Source organism: Aythya fuligula, chromosome 3 (assembly GCF_009819795.1).
Source record: "Aythya fuligula isolate bAytFul2 chromosome 3, bAytFul2.pri, whole genome shotgun sequence".
Lineage (NCBI taxonomy): Eukaryota > Metazoa > Chordata > Aves > Anseriformes > Anatidae > Aythya > Aythya fuligula.
This window is the reverse complement of record NC_045561.1, coordinates 87,490,586-87,514,734: the sequence shown is the minus strand read 5'-3', so window position 1 is coordinate 87,514,734 and position 24,149 is coordinate 87,490,586. Positions and strand designations below refer to the sequence as shown.

The following is a 24,149-nucleotide window of genomic DNA, read 5'->3' as shown; positions in this document are numbered from 1 at the left end:
TGGAGGATTTGAGGTATTAGGCATGAAGAATTTTCTTTCAGAGGGGGGTTGCATTTTAAGATGCAAAAATCTTGAGTTGCAAAGTGTTCATAAGCTTAAATTTTAGCACAGGGGCATATAAATCTCTTTTTCCCATGGCTTCGTGATGAGGATGTAGAACAGTGATTCACTTTTGTGTACTTGTAACGAAGCTGTGTATTTCTGTGATCATCTTCTGTCAGTTTACCTGGGTACTTCAGTGGATGTGGTTTTCAGAATTGACTTAACTCCTGGAAAGGGCAAGTCCATATAGGACCAGCTGACTATAAATGGGAGCTGATCTTTGGATTGTCTCACCTGATGTGCGGTTGTTCTGCTGTGTGGAGTTGGGTTATCTTTGCTGCAGGTAGACCAGGACTGACCAGGACTGACTTTGGCTGACCAGGACAAATTCTGCCTGTGTTATGTGATTCATGCAGCTGAACCTAGGGATGCTACTGATTAATGCTGTTCGATTGGATAAATGAGTTATCTTATATTCTCTGTTTCTTATATGCTGCTTTGTTAGTAGTTTGGAGTAAGAGATAAATACTGGTTTGCATATTTGTAATTTTGTGTAGGTGCAAATTGAACCTTACTTTTTAAAAGTGTTCTAAAGATTTCATTTCCCCCCCCCCCACCTTTTATTCCTTTAATTCTGTAGCTTTTTAATTGTAAAATCCGCCTACCGATCTCCTTCAGGCTTTTTGCATTTTGTTTTATATTATTTTCAGTTATTCTCCATGTTATGTCTGGTTGGGTACAGTGTGATGACCATTAGAAAAAAAACCATGGTCATTAGCACATTGTGTGATTCAATGAATAACATAAATACATTGAAGAGAAGGCCATTTCTTTATTTCTGACTTCTCCTTTGCTTCGCTCTGAAAAGAGATTAGGTTTTGTTCATTCACAAAAATGTGATTTCAGTGAAGTTTAGCTTAAATAAATGATATTTGTATTCTATAATAAAATGAAGCCAGTGTTTTTGAAGAGAAAATAAATCAAATTGTTCTTTACTCATTGACTTAATGTACTTTAAGGGATGTTTTCTGGCTGAGCCACTTCATGATACATTATTTTACTGGAGAAAATTCCTATGGGGCCTGGAGACTACTGCTCAAAATACCACTGTGTGCTGCTTTCAGTGAAGGAATGGCATTACGGTAGTGTTATGCCATCATGTGCTGACACAGGTCAGCATTTTCAGGAGAAGTGTCTTTTTTACTACTTGTGGAAGACAGCGTGGTGCTGAATAAGATGTGAACAAGGAAAATGAAGTCATTGCTTAGTTCATATGGGAAAGCATGATCTGAAATACTCCACTTTTTATGGCCTATTATTAAAGTAGAGGTGGAACTTCCTTCTTATTAGCTGGCAGAACAATAATAAGGAATAAAGCTAAAACCCATCCAGGCTTCGGTAGTAGTTTTTATACCTGTTTTTAAACTAGACATATTCTGTTCGTAGTTACATCTTTTTCTTTTTTTTTTTTTTTTTTTTTTTTCCCCACAGAGTAATTTTTTACTCATTCTCTGTATTATAGGTTGTTGCCACCACACCATCTAATCAATGCTCTTGATTCTCAGGCATGTTGAAGCATACTTTCTTTATGAGTTGTTTTGTGTTGCCATGAGAAAATCCAGAGCTGTTGATTTGGCTGACAATAATTAGTTTCTCTCTGCATCTCGATGAAACTTACTTTAAGGAACTTTCCATCAGTCCTTTTTAGAAGGTTCTGTAAAAGGACCTTGTGTCCAACTTATTTTGGGCTTGTTTTTTTGGAAGCAAATGTGTATGAAAATTACTTGTAAACTTGCAAATGCAATTGACCCTTTTTTTTTTTTCTTCTATCTCTTCCCTTTCCCCCTCCCCCTTTTTTTTTCTGCTTCCTTGACTCCTGTGATTTTTTCACAGTTTTATGGTGTTTTTTAGCTCCACCACTTAGATCATGTTTTGTGGTGTTTAGCTCCATCCTCCTTTCTTTGGCCATATTATGGGTGGAAAACCAAGAGTGGCCTACTGGGGCTGCCCAGGGAAGAGTAAAAGTAAAAGGCAAGTGAGTAGAGATGTGTCTCCTATCTGCATGATACCATTGCATGTACCTTTTTGTATCTGTTATGTGTTGTTCTAGTTAAATGCTGAGTTGACTGTGTTAGGGCACCCAAGTATTCTAGCCTGGGAAGTTGGCAATTGCGAGATGAGAGAGGAATCTAGCCCATGGGACTGATGATGAGTAAGGGAAGTTCAAATAATTGCTGGAAGGGAAGACACTACGGTTAAAATAGGATGGTAAAAGAAGGAGAACGGCTGAACATTTAGCAAATACAGCATGTTTTCTGCAGTGCAGCACTGAGTAAGCCCTAGGGCGCAGAGGCAGTCTGCTTTCTAGAGGCATGGTGGACTTTGCTTCAGGAGACCAAAGACAATGTGTACCATGACTTGTCATTTCCTTGTTTTCACCAAAGAAAGTTGTGCTGAATTTGATGTTCAGATATGAGCCAAGAAAGCATTGAGAACTATGGTTGTTGCTTGCAGTGTTTAAAATGTGCTGTTTCCAGAGAGCTTAGTTAGAAATGTTTAAGAATATTATGTTGGTGTAAAACAAGGTGCAAACTCACTAAACGGATCAGAGTTTATATTATATTAAGCAAGGTAACTTCACCTTGTGTCATTGAATTTGGGCAATGTAATTATTCATGGTCCATACAATTAAAAGTCTTGCTAGGATAATACTAAGTAATTGTTACATTAGTGAAACTATTTTTCTGTCTGTGAAACTACTTTTCCTGTCTGTGGGAGATTTGTGAGTGGGTAGCTCCTTGCCACCATTTCCAGCTCACCATCATATTTCTGTTCTTTTAACTGATCAACATTTCTGAAGACATTAATACTAACTCTTTGGCTTGTACTTTGATCATAAAGGTTTTGAGGAGCTTTACAAGAAACCTTGTGTCATGGTCAATCTAAAATAGTGCACTTCTGCTGCTTTGGCCTCTCTTTATCTGACCGTTGGTTGGAGCCTCTTCCACCCTGATGTAATTACCATTACTACCTCACAGGAATCTTTCATCTGTTTTTCCCATGTCCATGAATTGTATTGCCCTAGTGTGTGCTAGAGGAAAGACCGAGAGGTCTTCCTCCTGGCTTTTGTGTAGTATCTGCTGGAATGTCAAGAGTAAGGCTCATGCCCTGCACTAAGGGCGTGTGTTTCCAGATCCCAACACGTAACAGCAATCAGATGGAAGGGCTTTTATCTCCTTCATAAGTCCGAGGAAGGGGCAGAGACGTTCCCAAAAGTGCAAGGGTTGTAGATCCAAAGACGCAGTTAGGAGAGGGCCATACTGGGTTGAAAGGTGTTGTCTCCCTCCTCTCTGTCATGCTTCATTGTTTTTGTCTGTTAGAACATTCACATTCAAATAATTCTTTATTGTTGAAACTTAACAATTTTCTCTTCAAAAAAAGTCCTCATGCAACTGAAACACTTATAGTGAAAAATGAGACTTCAGCTTTTGAAACGGAAGCTTTTCTGCATACAGTTACCATACAGCCTAGGAGCTGTACTCTTATTTCAGTGAGTGGAAATAGCCACGTGAGGAGAATTGAACATCTTTTTAGCAATGGTATTATTTTTTGGATTTTTATGAAGTCTCAGCATAAAACTTACAGATGTCATTAAAAAAAACAACAGTGGATTTAGATTATTTTGTGCAACAGTCATGAGATGTAAGAATGTATGTTTTTAAACAAAGAAAGGATAATCATTAACTATTTTTTTTCCACATAAGGCATTGCTTTCTTCCATACCAAATATATCTCAGCGTGTAAGTGCTTTTTAATACAAGACATACCCGGTTTCCTTCTGAACTCCTCAACAATATCTTTTTTAGTACTGTTGGGCGGTATTTGCTTAGTTAGCTGCTTTCTCTCGTATACCTCAGAAAGGGTAACGGTCATTTGGGAGGAACTGTGGGAAGCTGGAATGCAAATTCCTTGTTGTAGATATTGCACATTTCTGACTCACAGTTCTTCAGTTGTGTAAGGAGGAAGTCTGCTTGTGGGCTGAGATTATTTAAAATAAAAACAACACATAGGAGTGTATGAAAATAACGTTTTCAATAATCTACATTAGGAAACTTCCAGGAAACTGTAGAATTAAATTGTATACACCTTATTTAATGAGCTCTTGATACACTTGTCGAAAACCTGCACTTGGTAAAATTTTAGTTTAAAAATCTCTGTGTGAAGTTACTGCTGGTGAAGAGGCACTAGTGTGCTAGTGCCTCCTGTTCTGTCTAGGCAGCAGCAGCCCACGCCAGGGTGCCTCCGCTCTGACGTGATGGGGACTTGCTAAGACGTTTTTGTCTTAGCCTTTATGGTCGTGTTATGATGTTGCCATTCATTATAGGCATGATAAGAGATTATATGAAGGAACTGGAATTAAGATCTAATATAACTTGTATAGAGGGCATAAGTATTTGTTAGACGTGATTATATTTTAATTCCAGCTGTGGTGGCCAGGTCTGAACTCCTGTGTGAGATCTTTAAGTGAAGCCTTCATCTTGGCCAAGTCTGAACTTTAACCTGAATCTCATAATTAAATCCTTTTTCGTTAAATTGCGCCTGGTTCCCAGGATCTCATGCATATAGGAAAATATCAGCATTTCTTAAAAGCATTTTGTTCCTCATGGACGTGAGGAAAGCATGAACATATTGCCTGAAGGCTCAGAAACCAAAAACTAAATAACTAAGATCACAAAATGGTGAAAAAGTAATTCAAAAAGTAACTTCATGTATTTCTTAATAATGTTGGGAGATTTGTATTACGATATTGCCTGGAAGTACTTGTCATGGACTATAACACTTCTGAGTGAGGGTTTTTACAGACATAAAAAAGAAAAAAGCGATCTTTTTCATGGGGGCAGCCAGCAGTGTAAGTATTAGGCAGATAATAAAATAACATGAAATATTGTCTGGCCTGGTAAGTAAAAGGTTTAACATACCAGTAACCTCTTTTTTTTTTTTTTTTTAAATTTATTTATTTATTTATTGGTAAAAATCTTTGTAAACATCAAGGTAAAGGAGAGTTTGAAGAGGATGATGGGGTGATGATAATTTTGATGATAATACTCCTACATTGGGGGCAACAAGGGGAAAACCAGCAATGATTCTAGCTTGAAAGTTTAACCCAGGAGGAAGTGTCAGCTGAGTTCTCAGCACTGGATGAAAAATGATAGGTAAGGCAGAAATAGGCTGTGAAAGTCTTTGAAGGTGAAGACAAGCCATTTATATTTTGTACAACACAAAAGAGGTTTCATTGGAGGAATAAAAAGAGACAGGTAAAATTAAATTATATTTGTTGCAGGATTCTGATCAGACTGTCAGCAGGACAGGCTTGAACTGGTGAGGAAAGGAACTGATGGATAAACTGATGATGGATGAATATTTAATCTGGACAGAGATTAAATTAGATAAACATTTTTTTTCTTTTAATTTTCAAAACAAATATCCAAGTCTTGTATAGGATTTTGAGGTGAAGGTCTACATGTACATAGGTCAGAGTCCAGTATAACACAGGAGTTTGTGGTCCTGAGTGGCAGGCAGAACATAGGTGATAGTGAAGCTTTAGTGGGGTGTGTGGTGATCTCTATTTCAGTTAGTGGGGGTTGATGTACAGGTCACACATGATAGAAATCAGAAATCTGTGCCAAAATCTTTGGTTTGGACAGAACAAGAGAAGTATGAGGTAGAGAGGCAGACTGTGAGTTACAAGTGAGTTAGACTGTGAGTTACAAGACTGTGAGTTTGCACCAATAAAATGGAGAAAGATGATATCTCAGGATGTGGAAGAGAAAGGTCTGATGCCCAACAGGATTCACATGATTGCTGGTGAGATGAAAAACATCACTGGTGTAAGGTAAAGACCAAGTTGAAAGAAGAATTGTGTTGAATTATAACTGTGTGTTGAATGGGCAGAGGAGAATGAAGAAACCTTCAGGCTAAGTAAAATCTCAGATTTTGAGGAAAGCAATTGTTCCTGTTACAGGATATATAACATATTATATGTAGTATATAATAATTAATGTGATATAAAATATTTGAGAAAAATGTGTAGGAGGGAGAGACCTACAGAAAATGTGAACAGGGAAGGGACAGATAGGTGGTAAGTGAAGTTGCAGAAAAGTGAGGAGTCTGACAGTAGGTTAAAGCAAAGGGGCTAGAAGTGGCAGGTAATACTTGTATTACTTTCACAGAAATAAGGCTTTTTTTTTTTGCTCAAAAGATTAGTTGATTGATCAGGTTCTTACCTGTTTCACAACTTACGTAAGTCTATCCATGTGTTGCTTGCCTTTGGAAAGCGTATTTTATAGCCAAATAGTATATTCTGCTCTTAAAATGGCAGTTTGCACTGAATAAAAGAGTCCAACAATAACAACAGTAAGGAATTTTGACATAATATCCAAAGTCACTTACAAGAACAATATTTTGCAATATGAATACATTCAACAGTTATTTGACTTTCACAAAGTGATCAAAAGAGGTATCGTATCATCCATGATAAAAAGTAGCACACCTCAAACATGCATAAGCTCCTGAATTTTGAATATGCTAACATTAATTTTGCTACATCATGCACTGAGGAGTTGGAAGTTAGAGTTGTTTATTTCCTGTTCAACCTAAATCTGTCCTACTTGTGCAGAGAATGTAAGGTTATAAATTTTAGCAACAGATTTATGTGACGTGATGATACATGGCAGATATATCTAGACTTCTTCACGGGACTTTAGCTGTTCTTCTAGTCAGCATGTGCTAGATTCACCCTGAAGTCCACATTTCCTTTGATTTAGACAAAACAATCCATAGTATCTTGCTAAGGTTGCCTGTCTTGACTTTGTTGTTTAAAGGGTGTATTCCCGAAAGCCTTCGCAGGCTGACAGCTTTTCCTAGTTAAGATGCTAGTGCGGATTAAGGGAAAAGCTAGATGCCTTGCTGCTCTCTCTAGGAACATCTGCGAACATCTGCATGAGTCTGACATCACAGATGAGGATCTGCAGCACTGGCAGAACAGCAAGGCATCCAGGGAGACCTAGGTGTTTCCAGGGTTTCTGGAGCTGCTGAGCAGTGGTTTTCAGATCATAGCGTCAGTGTAGCCACCTAAAGTTTTTTAGATCTAGTAGTTGCATTAAATAACCAGAAGTCCTAGAACTTCTCTTGTTCAGTGTAAATTTGTCAAAGTTACGCCACTAGCATGTTAATGAAGAATTAGTCTTTTGTGCATTTCCTACAGTTGATGATGTTTAGAAACAAATCTGAATTTGTATTCTTGTACTGGCTTTTTTTTTTTTTTTTTTCAATAAAAAAGAATGCTAAGAACTGAACTTAATAAAAGTCTCACTGATTTCATGAAAAAAGTTTCCTCTGTGTGATTATGAGTATGCATGGGTGAACAGGGCAAAGTACAGCATTTTGTTAAGATCTTTTTTTCATTTATGCTATAGCCACTTACAGTTTCTTAAGGTTATGCCACCTAGAAGGCAGCACATTTTCCGACTACCAAGAACTCACAGCAGGGTGTGATATTTTTATAATATTAAATCATAAGATTACAAGATTCAATCATTTGAGTTGAACTGGGAGGTTTAAAACGCAATCTTTAGTGCCATCTGCTGGATTTTAAAGTAAGTAGAACACATGGTTTCATACTACATTTAAAAATCATTTAAAATTTTAACTGTGCATAAAATGACCCAAATACTTGGCATTTTTAGAAAATCTGCTCAGACAGAGCAGAAAAAACCCTGGAAACCTCAAAATATGTTGTGAAGTCATACTGTAAAAGCGAATGGTTTAAGTCTTTTGCTATATGCATGAAAACTGTGTATTGGTTCTTGTCATACATTATCATCGGTGTCAACAGCTCATGTATTTGTGGTAAAGTATTGAGGCTGATGCTTATGAATCCAGAAACAGAGTCATGGCCAGGGTGCTATAATGTGGCAAGTGCCTCTTACAGAATTTTAGCAACAAAATACATTTTCTTAGTTGCATGAGATCTGATGTGGCCAAAGATACACCCACTGTGTAATCTTTTTTTAATTATGCACATGCAGGCTGCCAGTCTGCCTGTGAAATACCAGGTACCCTCCTCAGCTGAGCCAGTTTACGCAGACAAAGCTATTTTGTTATTTGTGAAAACCTCACACTACTCTTATGACAACAACATCAGAGGAAGCTTATCCTTCAAGCTTCTTGACCTCTTTCAGCTATGCTCTCAAATGTATTGTTGCATTTGTAGATACTTCTTCGTTTCTCCATGAAGAGAATGGTTTTAATCCTGTGTGTGGAGAGGTCTTTCTTACTTCGTAAGTTTATTACTTAATGAAAGGTGAAGCAGTACTGAAGTCTTGGGCCATCAGATGATTGTGTTGGGGATCTGAACATTTCCAAAGGCAGAGGCCCTGTTTCTAGGAAAGGGTGAAGTGTCACACATAAAAGAGGTGCTCTTGGTGGCACCTGAAGTGATATGTTTTACTACATTGAGCCAAAAAGATGTTAAAAAAGGTAGATGCTGCAAGCCCTTTAAGCAAGAAATATGCTAGGGTGATAAAGAACGAAAATGAAGGGACATCTGGTTCAGCAACATTATTAATATATTTTACATTTTATTAAATTAATAAACAGATTACATTAATTTTGATCTCTATTTAACTTACAAGAATTCTAATGTATTCTTAAATCTGAACTGGGATGGTTATTTTTCAAATGAGTTCATATGTCGTATCTAACATCTTATTTACTTATGCAACAGCTGCTGATAGATTTTGTGGATTAAAGGACTGTATCTTAAGGAACAGATAAATGTATAAATTTTCTTCTGGGTGACATCAAAGATTTGCAGTTTCAAGCGACACTTAAGCTGAGTCAAGAATGGTCATTAAATTTATGCACTCTGTACTAAAGTCACCACCACAAAAAAACAAACAACAGCAAAAAGCTTTTACAAAGTAGTGTTATTGGAAGATATTTTTTGCCATTAAGAATTTGTTTTTCTGTTGTGAAATATATATTCAATGAAATTTGTTGAAAATATCATTTCAAACAGAAATATTATTTTTTAATAAGAACGAATATTTGGTATATAAAAATCAATACTGAATTTAACTGTATTTCTTAGAGAATGATTACAGAACACAACCGGATAGGAATTTTAGCCTTTTTTTTTTTTTAATAAGCAATATAAAAATGTAATGAATTAGATTTCATTGTTAACCTGTGTCCTGATGTGCATGAAAACTGTAAGAAGAGTTCAGTTGCAGTGCATTGCTCTCTCTGGACATCTTCCACTTCCTGCAGTATCTCACAGTTTTGAAGGAAAATTTTTGTGAAACTTCTTCATACTGAGTTATACTTGTTCTCAATCATCAGTGTTAAGTCCTGGGATGGTTTCCACTGTTTTTGTTCTAATATATATATATATATATATTTTTTTTTTTTTTTTTTCCTTTTGTCTTTGAAGGCAAGGTGGGAGATGAAACCCACCTGGCTACACTTTATGACTACAGCATTGACCGCCAGCAGTAGACCTAGCTAAATCTGGGGATGCATGATGAAAAATGGTATGAATATATGGACATAGTCTTCTTGCACTGGTGCCTGATTGTTCTTTTTGTCTGAAGGAATTGAACCTGCCTTAAGGGTTCCCCCAGTCTTTACTTAAGTGCTATGATGAACTCTCTAACTTAACCTTTAGGTGCATGTCTACATTAAGGAATGTTTAGTAGACTTAAGTTTTTCCTCTGATGAAAATGTGGTTTATAGCTTGGAATTTAAGGAGCAACCTTGAAAAATATCCATCTGTGTTTTAGTTCTTGCTCCAGAGAATACTTAAATCTTTTGTATAAGGCAAGGCTGTTAGGAGGGATTTGTTGCCACTGTTATAGAAAGGCTAGAAGTATGGGCATTCTGTCGTCCCGCAAAAAGGTGGAAAAGGTGTTTCAAACCTTGGAAAAGAACTAATTGCCATGACGACTTGCCATGAGCTGGGTAAGATTCTTCATGCTCCATGAAAATTTGTGTTAGGTGACAATACTGGAAAATAACAGATTTTGGTGGACAAAATTCCTTTAATTTCCCTTACAGCTCATTCACTAACCCCAGTAAGAGAGTAGCAGTTATTAATGCACTTTCTAAGCTGCATACTAGATCAAAAAAAAAAAAAATCAGAAGAATGCTGTGTAACTGGAAAAGAGCAGGAACAGGTGCACTGCTTTCTGTTGTCTTCCCTTTCCACATTAAGAAAGAGTTAGGGCTTTAAGTCTTGCTATAGTGGAGGAGAACAGGATTTAGTTTCCATGGTTTCAGTTTTTAATAAAATATTTTATATAATAAGAAATTTACCTCCAGACCTCCCCATTATTTAAATTTATTCCTTAAGCTGGTTATTATGCTCATTCTCGAATGTTTTCAGTTTGTTTTTTTTTTTTTTTTTTTTTTTTTTTCATTCTAAGTGAGCAGCTGTGTAAGATAAATTAAATCATGTGTAATCCAATAATGTGGCCAAAAGTATTCAGTTTCTCCAGTATTTTTCCTAATTCTGTTGACCCACTTTCCTCATCTTACTCAACACTGCAAAGGTTTTTTAAGGAGGCTAGTAAGAAATAAAAATAAAATAAAAATTCCCTTTGCTACTCCTGCCAAGTTTTTCATTAGCATAAAGCATTAAGTGTAATGCATCATGTTTGTACTGAGGGAGAATAAAATATTTGGATTCTTAGTTTTCCCTCTAAATATTGCTGCATCTGTACAGTGTGCCTATAAGAGGTCATTATTTTTAGTGTGAGAGTTAGTATGAGCAGTGATATTCCTGCCCAAATTGAATGTGTATTTTACTGTGATTTCCAATGTTAAGTTGAATCATCTAAATATTTTAAATATTTTTAGAATATTTTTCGAAATGAGTATCATCTTAAAGTAAAAATATCCACTTCACCAAAACAGTATTTTATGTAAACAGTGCTGATTTCTTATCTCTTAAAAGTCAAAACATCACACTCCAAAAAAATAAAATAATCCTGCAGTAAAACAGAATTCTCTCACTACATTGGTTAAATGGAGACATTAGTCTATGCTAATTAAGAGTGTAAATAGCTCAAAGCAGGTGAAAAGTTATCATCAAGACCTCTATAGATGATACACCTACTCATATCATTTATTAAACTCAAGATTACCCGTTTCTGTTATTAATCTATGTAGTTGTTCATGATTTTTTAAAATGTTATCCACGGAGATGTAGATTTAAAGAAACACCTGAAAACGTGGGTGAAGAGTCTGTAGATGCCATATAGCATGGTGAAAAGACTTAATTGTACGCGTGCCCTATTGTACTCTCCCACTTAAGCTGCTCAAGGTCTTTGCTCAAGGTAATTAAAATAAAGCTTAGGAGTTGCAGTGCTGTCCTGGTGCACCTACAGAAAAATGTCTTAATTGTATGATTTGGTCAATAGTAAAGTAGTTAACTGAGCTGAAGTGTAATACTTTGATTAATTAAACTCTCAGATGAGGTTTCATATGGCAGCTGAGTTGATACAACAGCTCATTGGTACAAAATGGGCAGTCCTACTTTCCCCTTGTCCTTCTTGTTTCTGGCTTCAGGAACCCAAGTCCTGGAGACCTTCTTTTGAGGTCTCCAGTGGCCTGCTCAGAGTGGAGTGATTCAGCAAGCTAAATAATGATTTATTTTAATTTATTTTTTACTTTTTATTTTTGGTCAGGCAAGTTCATTTACTGTTGGTTCAGGTCTATGGATTATCTCATTAAGGAGGACTTGGTAAATGTCCAAAGAAGTATCAATAGTGTGCATCCAGGAGTAGGAGAGGAGTTGGACTGCCCCTTCTGGAAGGGCCTAGGCCTTTGGCTGGTTCCTCTCTGAAACTTCATCTTTGCCATCAATGTCTCATAGAAATCACCAAAAGAAAAGGTTTTCCTCAGAGATAATGTTATGTAGCTGTAACATAGGTCTTCACATCATGGTAATATGAAAAAAAAAAACAAAACAAAACACCACTGATTACTTTATATTACTATTTTGACTTACAGAAAGGGAAGTGAAGGATAGAGAAGTAAATTTGCTTGCCTGAGCTTATGATTTAAATGGTTTTATTATTTAAAAGTTGGGTCTTCTGAGCAGTAAGGTATTTAGCAAGTTGGTGAGCATGCTGTCAGACAATTTGTTACTTGGGGCAGCTGGAAGAGAAGTGCTACTCCTTTAAAAACCCATCTTCATCTTAAAAATCTATATACTTGTTAATACTTCAATAATTAAGTTGAAAAATATCTCTGTAATGAGGGACAGGAAACCTTAGATAGTCTTGCAGAGCTCTGTAATTAACACTAATGAGAGAATATTACATTCTGTTAAAATATGGATTTGACTTTAAAAAAATCATATTCTCCTTCGTAGTGATACTGTAATTGTAGTACACTTAGTGGAACGTTTAAGCTATATGTGTTAGTAATCTGTGCTTTGAAACCCTAAGTGTAATGCTGTAACTGAAGATTGAGCGTCCTTTTCTTTTTCCTTTTTTCTTTTTCTTTATTCTTTTTTTTTCTTTTTTCTTTTTTTTCTTTTTTCTTTTTTTTTCTTTTCTTTTCTTTTCTTCTTTACTTTTTTTAATTATTTTTTATTTCTTTTTTTTTTTCCCTTTTTTCTTTTTTTCTTTGATTACACCTGCTGGATAATGTTGACTAAAAGGCAATGCAAAGTTGCTCAGGCAATTATCTTTCAGTTTTTATTTTGTACATGGTAGATACTCCTATTTAAAGCTATGAATTTTTTGCTGTCTTTGTATATTTGGATCAATTTCTGGTCAAGTGAAATTATTTCCTCACTAGCTTTGAAGTAAACCTAACAGGAATACATACGTCTGTTATTTTTTCCCTCTAGATTCTTCCGTACAGTCTTCCAAATGTGGTGTGTATTTTAAATGAAGTGCACTATTATTGTGAACGTGCTGAGAATATTAGGTTTAGTTTAAATTGAAAGAAAGAAATGCACAGTAGTATTATTTCCTCCTATTATTGCTATATAAACTTTTTTCTCATCTATGCAGGAGGTTGCATCAACAATTTGAAAGCTATAAAGAGCAAGTAAGAAAGATAGGGGAAGAAGCCCGCCGTTACCAGGGAGAGCACAAGGATGATGCTCCAACATGTGGAATCTGTCATAAAACAAAGTTTGCAGATGGTTGTGGCCATTTATGCTCTTATTGCCGGACCAAGTTTTGTGCTCGATGTGGAGGTCGTGTCTCCCTGCGATCAAACAATGTAAGTCTTCTGATGTGTACTCTTAAGAAAAAGCCTCCTTGACATTGTTACACTGCAGATTGTTCACCTTAAGTTTGGCATTTCGTGCTTCATTTTACTTAAGAATTTCACTCATCACTTCATTATGAGGTGTGTATAAAGTAGAATAATGTATTTTGGAGATACTTAAGGTTCACAGAGTTAACTAAAGCGAAAGAATACATCGTGTATAGTTCTGTTAAGTGGTGGCTCAAAGGAAGCAGTTGTTTTGGAGAGAGTGAAAGAAAAAAAAAAAACACCCTTTTGCTGAGGTCAAACTCTACATTGAGAAATTTTTATTGAACTCATTTCATTTTAGATTTCTTTATAGAGATTTTTGTATACACTTATAGACTTTGCTTCTTTAAAATCAATTAATTTTTGGTTAGGGTAAAAAGCCCTTCCACAAAAAAAAACAACACCACAAATAGAGTGTTATGTCATTTTATTTTAAATTTATTTTAAAAGAAACACTATAGATTAAACTGGATTAAGTATACTACTTTCAGGGAGGTGAGATAAATCCTCCTCTGTTAGATGCAGTAGCTGCCCACAAAATTGAGAGTTAGCCCAAAATTCCCTCTGTTTGGTCAGTCCCTGATGAGGAACTGGCCACTCACCTGTACATGACTGGTAGGATCAATATTTTGAAGACTACTGTCCAATGATTATTTTTAGTGGATCATCTAGTGTCTTACAATGTATGACATGGTTTTGTTGACTAGCATGAGATGACATCACTTTCTCATATGGCTTTAAGTTGCCAATCTTTTCTGGAAGAAATTCACCTCTTTGCATCAATGTAAATTCAGTTAAAAGTGGTCATCAGTTCTATAGCAGATAAACATGTTCACAAGAGAACAGGTTTTACTTCCGTTGCTCTATAACTCAACTGAATAAGGGGTTTTGAAATTTGATGTAAACAAAGAAAAAGTCCATAAAAATAAGCCCATTTCATTATTATTTTAGAAGTTCTTTATAGCTCTGATGTACCTGTGAGTACAATAAATTAAATTCTTTAAAAAATATGTGGATGTGTTGGGCAAAAATTGTGGTACGTTCATATTTTAAGATAAATGGATGCATTATATTGTATCACCTGCAGGTGGTATCACTAGAGCAAGTCTGTGAAAATATAGTTTACTTTGATATGTTAGGTTATACTATTAATTAGAGTACATATGATACAGCTTATTATTTACTCAGAAAGAAACTGAATATACATTAATTGTTTTTCATCTACTGTTTCAAGTCACAGAAATGGAAACCATGAAAGTTTCCATTCAATTTTAACTTGTCTTTCCTTTGTTATGTTGTTCATTGTTCTGTGGGTTAGGGTGGGAAAACATTTTCTACACATGAAGTAGTGTGATCTTTTGATTTGAAGCTTTTTTTTTTTTCCCTGAAATTTTGTTTTTAGCTCTTTGTAAAGAGTTATTAGAATTGCATTTCTTTGAAATCTGTCTATTAATACTTGCCTATTTTATTCTTTTTCTCTTCTTTTTTCTTTTCTCTTTTTTTGTTTTCTGCTTCCTTGGATGCTTTCCCAAAGGAGGACAAAGTGGTTAGAATCCATGCTTTTTATCATTTATTATTATAATGTTGTTAGTTAACTGGGAAACATATTAATGTAAAAAAAAAACTGAACTGAAATTGTAAAATGATCCAGAGGGGAGGGGGGGAAGAGCAGAAAACCTAACAACCAGGTCCCGCCCATCCTTTGGTTGAACAAACCCGTCAAAGATAGCCCAGCAAGGAAACCCAAGTCTGTTTTCTTACATTAGGACAATGTAAGAAATTAATTAAAAATTGAGGATTATTAATAGGCCAAAAAGTAGAGGAGGTAATTAAATATAATAAAGTTTTATTTCATAAAAATGTCTTTGGTTAACAATTTGACTCTTTGCATGCAAGTTCCTTCCATCAGCTCCAGGAAATCTAAACTAATAATTAAACTGTTTATTAAAATTTTATATTGTTTGATATGTTTTGCTGTGTTTTGCTTCTGGCTGCAGCAAAAATCCAGGGAATTTGTGTAAAATCAGCCATTTGATTTTTACATTTGAAGTAGTTTGCATAGGCAAAGGATAATCTCTTGAAACTGTACATGGGAGTGAACACATGGAGTGAATCTTTTGTGACTGTGTAGTTACCATTTCACAAAACAGTAATGCTGCTTTGGGATCAAATACTGGCTTATACCAAAATAGGTGAGTGTAGTTCCCTGTTCATATCTGCATCGTGTGCACAGAGGAAAGGGTGGCGGTACTTGAGCAGGACAGTGTGTGTCCACTAACACCTCCTCCCAGACAGGTCTGCAGAAAGTATTCCAAACTTTAACTTTGAAATTTAGTAGTGGGAATTAGCCTGCTTCCCAGGTACTTCAGCTGAAATGAGTGTGAAGAGATTACAGTCCAACATCGGTTTTGAATTGCAGGTGATAGTGCTACATTTGCATTATGAAGTGGCTGTGTGCCACAGCTCACATCATAGCATAGCTATAACCTGCAATTACTACTGCATAACACCTATAGAGAATGACTTCTATCACCTCCTCATATTGTAGGTTTTTTTTTTTTTTTTTTTTATAGGCATTTGTGTTCTGAGAACATGGTTGGTTTTTTAATGACTATAAAATGTAACTTGATACAGCTTTGTTCTACTGTTTAATGTGTGGTTCTCTGAACAAAGTGCTGAAATAATTCAGGACTTCCAGATTTTTTCCATTCTATTAATATAAGGATTAGATTAAGATAGTGTGAAATGCTTCATCTTGATTTTGATTTGTTACTAAAGTAGTGTATCATTGCAACTGGGTTGCACTGAAAGATTAATGCACTTGCAACAAAGATGTCTTCAGGACCAGAAACAGCAAAGCTCTTAAATGCTGAAAGTGCCATGTAGGTACAGTACAGGCACCTAGATTTTGAAGAGCAATCAAACTGAACTTTACTTGAGCTGCTTCTATGCTTGAGACATCCTCCATGCTTCTGTTTTGAACAAAAACGTTGCTAAATAGTCAGAACTATGCCAGCACGCATGTGTTTTAAAGATTGCATCTTTGATGAGTTTAGGTGTTTGTTTTTGAATCGTGTCATTTGAGATCCAGAAAATAGACTTCACTGCCCTAAAACATTCTGAAGAAATATGTGCTGAAGACATACCCAACTTATCTGGATTGTCCTAAATTCAGTAAAAGACACCCTTAGTGTTTGCGCTTGCCTTGTTTGTTTGTGTTGAACTCCAAGCTTCTATATGCCAAGAAAATTACATTTTAACCATGTGATGAAGCTGAGCCATATCCCTTTAATGGCTGAAAAGTCATGTTAGTCAGTTATGTTAATAATTAGGGCTGATTGAGTAAGGAACATGGAGAACTTTTTTATAAAGTATAGTTGCTTTATCAGTGTCTGACTTTGAGAGCTAATGGACCATATGATATGTGTTAATTAAAAAATATAACAACATCCCTAATAATAATGCCTTTTGTAAGCAGGATAATATGTGTAATTTATACAAAGCAACAACAGAAAAATAACATTTCTTAATTATTTTCAGTGGCTCAACATTTCTGACTAGACTACATATAGGAACAATTTTTTTAATCTTGTGAATTTAATGTTAGTAAAGAGTTTTTCAATGTGCTTCGATGAGTCTTGTTCTCTCCATGTGATATTAAAGCATGTGCACTCAGTTCCTACAAGTTAGGTGTTCATCACTCGGAAAGGATGTTGAGATGCGACTTGTCAAAGTGAAAAGTCAAGTATGGTATAAGACTCAAGGTATTTCTGTTAGTGTTGGGTATTTAAACCATGATTGGTAGTTCTAATGAGACCTCACTTAGATGTTGTGTACCATGTGTTAACCGTCTTTGATAAATTCAAACTGTAACAAGCACAAAGAAAGTCATACAAAGGATGTTCAAATAAAGAGTTCATCATGTGAGAGAAGTCTAGAGAGTTTAGAGGGACAAAAGGACACATTTTAGTCAATACCTTGAAATACAATATTTATACAAAAAGCACAACCTTTAAGCTGGAGGACAGTTATGTAACTTGGCTATAAATGCTTTTGTCTTGGAAAGAGATTTTTTGAGTCACTAGAGTAAAGATTTGGAAAAATCTTATTGAAAAGAAAAAAATAAACCAGTAAAATTGTAAAGATTGAATTTGGTAAGCTTAAGAAAAAGTTTATGTGATGTGGCTGCTCTTGATTGTAGGGTCCCTAAGAGGTGCTTTGCAGCTATCACTTCTAGCTAAGGTGTTTTTAAAATAGGCTGTAGGCGAAATACCTCATAGGAAGCCTTCAAAGCAGTTCTTTACCTTTTCAAGTAAATACCAAATATATTTTAAGGACTGTTTCAAAAATATATAGCAGAACTTAATATGTTCTCCCCCTGTTTAAAATAATAGAGAACATCCCAAAACATTAATCCCTTGTAGCAGGGCTAGGCTTATGGGAATTTGGTAACTCTAGTGCACTTAGAAAATTAATTGGCAATAAATAGTACATCCCAGTGGCTAATGAGGCATATACCTTTTAATGATTCTTATTTTAATACGTTGAAATGCATTACTAAGTATGTATCTAAAGTTCTTCCATGTCCTTGAGTATTGGTTAGCTCTATATACTTATCACCTGAGCCTGCTGTCAGACAGGAGGACTATAAGCTAGTTCCTAATTTTAGGGAGGCTTAGATACAGTCATGCAGTGAGAATATGTTAATGTTAGTAGTGGTGGCTGGGTTACTTAAAACTGTTGGTGGTTATACAGTGTACAGAAAAAATAAAAGTGTTTTCCTTTGTATTACCTTAGTATTCAGAAATGATGGTATGCTATGACAGTCTGTTTCGTTGTGAGCACTGAACCTTTCTGTATGCTTTTAAGAAAGCAGAATTTTAGTAAAAAGATTTTACATGAATAAGCATTTTTGAAAGAAGTTACGAAGGTGTTCAGTGAAAATCTGGCCGGACTGAACTTTTTTTTTTTAATTTGGTGGATCACTACCTAGATATTGTCTGTTCCTTAGAGAGTGTCAGCACTTTGGCTCTGGATCCTTCTGTTTCTTCTCCATACACCAGCATTTTAATTGCCAAAATAGTGGTTGTGTTTGTTAATTCACCTCCATTTCTTCATTTTCACTTCCATTCTCTTTCAGTGTCATTCGCTCTTCCCTCAGATGTGAACTACCAGAGTGAGTAGGGCAGTGGAGAAGCAGGCAAAATGCCTGGCTAGCATTCCTTTGTTGTTCTGGCTGAGTCCTCCCAAGGTCCTGGCTCCCACTGCTTGTTCTTTTCTTTACTGCAGTTGTACCAGAACATTGTATAGCAAAGGCCACCTGCAAATAGGACTTCCTTGCTTGCAGCACTCCTGTAAAAGCTTTTTGTTCGAATATTTGCTTATGAAATGTAAAAAGACACGTTTCTTTTGTGAGCACCTGATATTTCTTCCTCCATATAGAGAAGGAAGAAAATGTAGGTTATAAAAGTAGCCTGAATGAGCAAATACAGTTTCTTCAAACTGAAATTGGAGAATTTTGTGAGGTGCTATGGGAATGAAATGAAATTTGCAGGACATCAACAGAATTAGGTGGAGGATTGATATTTCAGTTTAAGCTATTTATTTATCCCTAGCAATCTACCATTCTACAGCCTTCATTGAGACTGTGATTTTTGATCTAAGTTATAGTGAAAAGAATTGGGAGCAAATGAAACAAAAGTTACCATTTTCTCTTATTTTCCAGAAATGCTAGTTGTGCAGAATAGAGCAGTTTGCTTGCTTATTTTTCTGTTTCCATACGTAAAGGGTGACTGGCAGGAAATCAGGATGTAAAATACATTACAGTTAGAGATGTATGAGAACTGATTTACCTGAATTTAGTAGTATGAGATTACAGAAAGTAATGTTGATTATCAGTGCTGTGAAATACTAGAGATTCACATTTCTGATCTGGGTTTCACTGGAATTATTTTCATTTTAGTATAATGTCAGTGATTTATACTCTGAAAGACAGACAACTTGGAAACACTTCCATAATGTGTCAGGTGTTTTCACAAGGTGTTTATCATTTAGTTCCTTTGAAGTAGGTTTAAAAGATGCTTACATAATGGCGTGCTAATTTAAGCCTTAACAACTTGAATGCGTGTGCTGTGCAATTCAGATGTGTACTGATGGTTTTAACACAAGTTGTTAATATTGTCAGAACAAAATGTCCAAATTGTTAGGAATGTTTTTACATTTTCTTTCACAGAACTCTTATGTCAAATTGTCCATTAAAAGGATAATTTATGTAAGCTCTGACTAATACAGATGTAGCACCAAAAAAAGTTACATCAGGAGGAGATAAAATTACATGGCAAATTGGAAAGTGATAGTGAATAAATTCTGTCTCTATAGCATCCTGCATAATTTGTTTTCTAAAAGATTCGGGATTGGTTATGCATCAGGGAAGAAGTACCACTTTCAGTAATCACTCCCTGAAACCGTGGCTTCCAGCAGATGAAACAATGAGGGGAAAAAAAAAAAAAGTCCTGTAGGAAGCCGAGAAATTCTACCTGAAGTGAAATGCAGAGGTCCTTTCTTTCCTTTCTTTCCCCTTCTGGGAAGTTAGTTCACTATCAAACAAAATGTTAATTAAAAACAAAAAAAAAAAAACAAACAAATAAAAAAACCCTTAATATTAGCTTGTTCTTCACCACGTTTGCTAAAACAACCATGTTCAACTTTAGTAAGTATTTTTCAGTGTCTGGCTAGCAAAAATGATTGCTTAATTCTTGTATACAAAAGAAACAACAAAAAAACACACCAAAACCAACCAAAGAAAAACCTTTATAATTCCCTGCAGTTTTATTACTGCATGTTATCTTATTTTGTATCTTGTAATTTAAGTACCTTTGTTTCACATTAACTGATTCAAGATAAAGAATATAGGGAATGACTTTTCTATTTTATTTTTTAGTTAAGAAAATGTCAGCAATACCTTTGAGTGTAATAATTCCTCCCATAGCAAAAACTTGTGTTAAATATATATATAAATATACATAAGACCTCAAAGGTCAATAAGGCTTTTCAAAAAAGTTTTAATCCACCTCCTCTTGCATAATCTCATGTACTGGATATGTATATGTGGCATGTGTACAATATACAAGCATATATTGTATAGATTTCTGTATATTCATATATATATTGTACGTTAATTTATATAAATACACCTAGTATATACTCTGGTAAACTGGTTTCTCTTATGAAACGCCTTATTGACTTTTGAAATCTGTATAATTCAAGATAATTAAATCAATTAAATTATCATTACTTATTTGCCCAATTAGCTTGACTTTTTTTTTTTTTTTTTCAATGTCTACATTTTACACTATATTTTAAATTGAACAAGAGAACATTTTTTTTTCCCCCAGGCTAATGCTATTTATACTTTCCGAGGTGTGTGTTATTTCATAGTAGTAAAGGGTTAATACATCATTTTTTTTCTTATGTATTCTTAAGGATTAATAAAATTAAAAAATAGCTTCTCGATTTCTGTGTGTCAGCAGATCTTATCCCTTTTATCCCTTTGTTACATTGCTGAGTGGTAAACGCTGTTTACTGCAGTCTTATATCTCTTGATCCAAGAAAATAAAACATTTTAGAGAAAGGTAATATTAGGGATTTGAGAAATAATTCTCGTTTCAGAAAGTGAAATCTATTTATTCATGTTGTGTCAAAAATGGAAATGAACCATGTAAATATAGAAGTGGGATAAGGGTGTTATTTAAATGCAAATATTTCTAGTCAGTTGGTTTCAACAGCAGATATATACTGAAAAGAAGGGGAAGTAAATTCTAAGAGTTGACATCTGAGTTGAGATTTCATGTGTGTTATGCATTAAGAGAGAGGATAAAGAAACTTGGAAATATTGACAGTGAAATACAATGTGAAGAAGTCATGACAAGGGCCTTCTTTGATGTATTTGATGAATTGTTTGATGTATTCTATGCCTTAAAATAATGAACACTATACTAAATGCTATAACTTTATAATAAGCTCTGATCCTTATCTTTCAGTGCAATGCAGTTTTGAAAATGATCAGTTTGATGGGATAATATAGGCATATCTCATGTAACATAAAAGGAAACAAAATGGTTTGAATCACACACTATTCTTATTATTTTTTTCCAAAATCTGTATATAATTTCATAAAATCAGTACAAAAGTATCATTTTCAAAATTTCAAAAATTGATCAAACGATGTGTTCATATGGATGAAATCATTTTTTTTTCTTCATACAGCTACTTATTAATTGTGACAGATTGGAAATAGATTAGCAGTATTTGATCACCCTTTTGCTTGTGATTTTGCCATCAAAATTTTGCAGGTAGTTATAATATGGACACATACAATTAAAATCCTAGATTTAAGTAGAGCATTTCTTCTTTAATGAGTTCCCATAACAGGAACCTTTTAAAAAGAAATTATTATTGCTGACTCATTAATACTTTCAGTGAATACCACAGCTTGCACTTAAAATAAATATTAAGGCTTATAAAGTCGATATTTCATGTTTGACTCTTCTTGCTGTATTTAGAATTAAGGCTGGTTAGCTGCTGACAGGAAGGGTATCTGTATTTTGAACTGAGGAATAATTATTTGGGAATCGTTTGGGTATGTGGCCAGACTACTTGGTTTTCTTTCAGCCCAGTTGACCTACTGGGGATCTGTGCTACTGGAGTTGGGCACCATACTTAGCTTAGCTGCTGAGTGTACTGACCGACTTCTGCTTTATGAGAATATCTGTCTCTATATTTCATCATTTCCAAAGTACTGTCACCCCAGGGATCTGTTCTAACTCCTTTAGTTCTTTACTCACTACAACATGCTTCCATGTCAACAGAAAGTAAAAATCAACCTTAAATCCATGCAAAAACAGTGGAAAACAAACTGCAGTTTCAATTAAGAGGTCACCATACTTACTTGAAACTTGTTATTGCTTCCTTTCTCCATGTTACACCAAGCTAATTGTCTGAATTTTCCTCAGTGTACTATTTTTCCAAGTCCTTTAATTCATTGTATGAGTTTCTTTAAATATATTATTTTCTTTTGATGACAAGGCAAATGCAATCTTATTATAATTAATAAGTCTTTCTGTTATAGTCCAAAATCGTCACTTTTTTTTTTCACTGCCATATCAAATATGTGTCATTATTACTTCAGAATTTATTTTGCTCTGCTGCATTTCAGACTAAGCCGAGTTGTCCTGTGTAAGGTATAGTGTATTTACCATATTTTTCTTATCTTCATTTCTGTCATAGAATAACATGTTGGTTGTCAGCAGTACAGAAATGGTAGCTATCAGAGGTTTCTAAAACATGATGCACTGTATCTAATAAATACAACATAATTTTCTCTCTGTTATGAAATACAGAACTAAAGAGGACGTGCACTGTGATTAAAAAATATGGAGAAAGTATATTCATAATATTAGCTTTACAATTGAAAGCATTATAATATGTTTTCACATAACACGTAGGTGTCTCAGTTGAGCTGTATGTAACCCTTTTTCAGACTGAATCTTTGTTGAGAAATCATTTTACAGTATAAAAACCAGGAGCTAGTAATAAGGAGGTGGCTAATCCAGAGATTGTGAATGGTATACGTAACTTTAATTCGTTCAAATTCAGCTTCTTTGAAGTCTGCTTTGAACGTATTTAATAAGTCCACTTTGCCAGATAGGTATTAGTGATCTGAAAGGACAATGCGGAAGCCTGAGTGAGGATGGGGTGAGTACGATATAACCCACTTTCCCCCTTTTTCCTGAGTATTCATCTAGTAAGCCTAGTCATTGGAAATTAATTCATGTTGTGCAATGCTTTAAAAACAGAAATTTAAAAAGTGCTTTTATTACTGTTGAGAAAAACAAATAATGTGTATCCTTCTGCTTTGTCAGATTGCTAATATACTAACCCAGCCTTTGCTCGTGTCTGTGGTAGCCTATTGATCAAGGAGACATCTGGCAGTCAGAATCCTTAATATTCACAATTTTGAGCCATTTCTTGAGTGTTTCACATAAACGTACCCAAAATTCACACACACATTTATAAATGTGTGTGGGCCATGCATGCGATGTGCCATCTATTGGCAAGCCCAGGGGAGTTGTTTTGGTATTCTCTCATCCGCAGCTTCAGATGGGATGGGAAAAAAAAAAAAAAGTCTGGCAGTGTAAATTGATGTGGAGACTGAGTGTACCCAGGCGGGGGCTGTCAGGGAACATGGGCTGGAGCTGGCAGCACACCTGGGGGAGGTCACAGCATGATTGGAATGTGCTCTAGGGACAGGAAAAGACTGGTGGGGCCCTGTGCAGAAGTGGTTTTATGGAAGCCACTGGAAGTTGCTGCACGTAGAACGTGGCCGAAGGAAAGGAATTACTCTGCAAACACATGTTAGGCAGGTAAACATTTCAAACCTTCTAAATTTTAATCTGATTCACTCAGAAGGCATGAACCTTGGTTGCTTGTCATGTTGATATTCTAATGAAAGCTTATCCAGAGACTAGAGTTTTTTTGTTGTTGTTGTTTTGTTTTGTTTTAAACACCGATATGCTTAAGACTTCCAGTCCAGGGAAATATTGAGCTTTCCTTTAGACTCAGGAGGCTTGAAGGGGTACGTTAATCAGGGGGATACTTGAAGGATACCAAATGCTTACAGAGCTGGCTGCAGATGTCCAGACCAAGTGCTCCATCAGAACCACCAGTCCTGTGGCAGGGCCAGATGGAAGTGTTTCTTATCCTAGCAAAGTACC

General features: G+C 35.3%; 1 protein-coding gene across 17 annotated transcripts in view; it reads left to right on the top strand.

Annotated features, from left to right (window-relative positions):
* Nucleotides 1-13,127: 13,127 nt before the first annotated feature.
* The window catches only part of RIMS1 (regulating synaptic membrane exocytosis 1), a 198,220-nt gene continuing 187,198 nt past the window's right edge, over nt 13,128-24,149 (top strand). For 15 of the 17 annotated variants that reach the window (XR_004253073.1, XM_032184169.1, XM_032184172.1 and 12 more), the window contains exons 1-2: nt 13,301-13,341; nt 14,912-14,923. The gene's annotated coding sequence lies outside the window, so the exon portion shown is untranslated. Of the gene's footprint in view, nt 13,342-14,911; nt 14,924-24,149 lie in introns of all 17 variants that reach the window. The other 2 variants (XM_032184166.1, XM_032184167.1) reach the window with 2 other exon arrangements.